This window comes from Mus caroli, unplaced genomic scaffold (assembly GCF_978045245.1).
Source record: "Mus caroli unplaced genomic scaffold, Mus_caroli_1 scaffold_5, whole genome shotgun sequence".
Taxonomy (NCBI): Eukaryota; Metazoa; Chordata; class Mammalia; order Rodentia; family Muridae; genus Mus; species Mus caroli.
Genome location: NW_028227260.1, coordinates 33389306 through 33391644, shown reverse-complemented (window position 1 = coordinate 33391644; position 2339 = coordinate 33389306). Strand labels below are relative to the sequence as shown.

Below are 2339 nucleotides of genomic sequence, written 5' to 3'. Positions count from 1 at the left end.
GATATTTTTCTCAGCCTAAAAAAAATTTAGTCGCGCTCTGGCATAGTAATATGTTGGTGGTTCTTTGTCTCAGTGTTAAAGAAAAGTAAAAAAAAAAAAAAACTGTCTAAACATAATCATTGACTATGCCATAGACAACCATTTCCAGCTATAATAACTGTGCTTTACTGAGTACAGTTATTATAAGATAGTCTATAAGATACCAAGCACATATTATCACAGCTCAGTCCAATAAGGCAGAAGCCACAGTCATCCCTCAGACCCATGCTGGACCGTGTGCCCCTTTTAGTTATTTCTATTTCCACCCAGGGATGTTGATCTTATCCCAGCTCCACCTACTAACAAAGTTTGTAACGGTGGAGACAGCATGGCAACCAGACCAGGAAGCTTAGCGCTCAGATGGTTTAACACAAGCATGAAGCAGAGAGAGTAGACTGGAAGTACGGGCAGGTTATATAATCTCAAAGCTCACAATCAATGACTTCCTTAAGCAAGGTTACACCTCCCCAAACAGCACTACCACCACCTGGGAACAAAATGTTCAAATACCTGAGCATATGGGGGGCATTTCCGATCCATCACTGCAGTTGAGAACTAAAAAACAGTGCCTGTAGCTCAGTTTCTTCCAAAACTACCAAGAGAAGCAAAGAACTGTTGTCAATTCATTTTTTGTCAGCAATCTCCAAGTATATTTTAATTGGACAATCTTATCAATAAACATGATGTTGCTGCTTTTAAATGTGGTGTGAGGATAAGTAGAAGCCAAAATTTGGCAATATATATCCCAAGATAACTGGTATATACGTTAAAATTGGGTTTTTCAGCTGGGCGTGGTGGTGCATGCCTTTAATCTCAGCACTTGGGAGGCAGAGGCAGGCAGATTTCTGAGTTTGAGGCCAGCCTGGTCTACAAAGTGAGTTAGGACAGCCAGGACTGCACAGAGAAACCCTGTCTCGAAAAACCAAAATGGGAGTGGGTGGGTGGGGGAGCGTGTGGGGGACTTTTGGGATAGCATTGGAAATGTAAATGAAATAAATACCTAATTTAAAAAAAATAGGTAAGTTTACTCTAATCATAATCAAAGGAATTTGATAAGAACACTGGGAAACAGCTGGAAGCCATTTAAAGTTGTATGTTTTCAGTAGCTCTTTATTCTGATGTATTTTATTGCATATAATACATAAAAGCACAAAAACAAAAAAAATTGGGTTTTTCTGTGTATACTATTATAAGATACATTAAAATATATAACGCAGTACCCTTTACAATATAAGCAGCATATTCATACATTGCTAGACTAACATATTTAATGTAAAATAAGATTTTAAAGTATGAGAGGGATGTGAAATTGTCTCTTAAATGTATTTCTTGATGGTTGTAGAATATAAGTTTTATTTTAAACATATTACTATTAATATTTTAGTGAGGACAGTATAGATGACTGCTTCATTAACTATGAAACCCCGCTTTAATATTCTAGAGGTCTGAGTTCATTATAAACACTTGTCTTGAATAGATGTCATAGCTGAAAATGAAACCTCAAAAAGACTCATGTATCTAAATAGAGGCATGTGCTCAGAAAATCATGCCACTAAATTTTCAGTTTTACTGTTCAGTTATTTTAAAGCTTTTAGCTGAAATTTGATTTATTAAATTTCATTCTCCTCTTTAAGCTCTCACCTTTCCTACTCTCTAACCCTCCTTCTCTCTCTCTCTCTCTCCTCTCTCTCTCTCTCTCTCTCTCTCTCTCTCTCTCTCTCTCTCTCTCTCTCTCCCTCCCTCCCTCCCCTCCCCCTTCCCCCGCCTCTCCATGTGGCCTCTCTCCCTCTTTCTACCTTCTCTCTTTCTCCCTGCCTTTCTACAGTAAAGCTCTAAAACCATAAAAGAAATTTCATTCTCCCTAACATCTATTCAGCGACACTTATTAAGAAAAAAATAAGTTTACTTATCATACTCCTTCTGCGTCTAAAAAGTTATTTTTAAAATTAATATACAAGGTACTAGATATCATTATGACATTTTCAAAGTCTGTTTTAGAAAACTGATACACTTCATGAATTTGCATGCCATCCTGGGGCAGGGATATGCTAATTTCTGTATCATTTCAATATAAGTATATGTGCTGTCAAAATGAGAACCAAAGTATTAATACAAATGAGTTTAAATTATTGAGTTTCGTTTTAAGCAAACAGTTCGGGCAAATAGGGGACGGGGAGACTGCTCAGTCAGTGGTTAAGAGTACTTATTGTTTTTGCAAAGAATTTGGGTTTACTTTCCACATGGTGGCTTACCACTCACTGCCCTTAACTCTAGTTGCAAGGGATCTGATGACCTCTTCT

At 37.3% G+C, this 2339-nt stretch overlaps 1 non-coding gene across 1 annotated transcript; it reads right to left on the bottom strand.

Annotated features, from left to right (window-relative positions):
* Nucleotides 1-2035: 2035 nt before the first annotated feature.
* On the bottom strand, nt 2036-2138 carry LOC115030134 (U6 spliceosomal RNA). Its single transcript, XR_003835758.1, has one exon. It is a non-coding gene; the product is annotated as a U6 spliceosomal RNA (small nuclear RNA).
* Nucleotides 2139-2339: the final 201 nt, after the last annotated feature.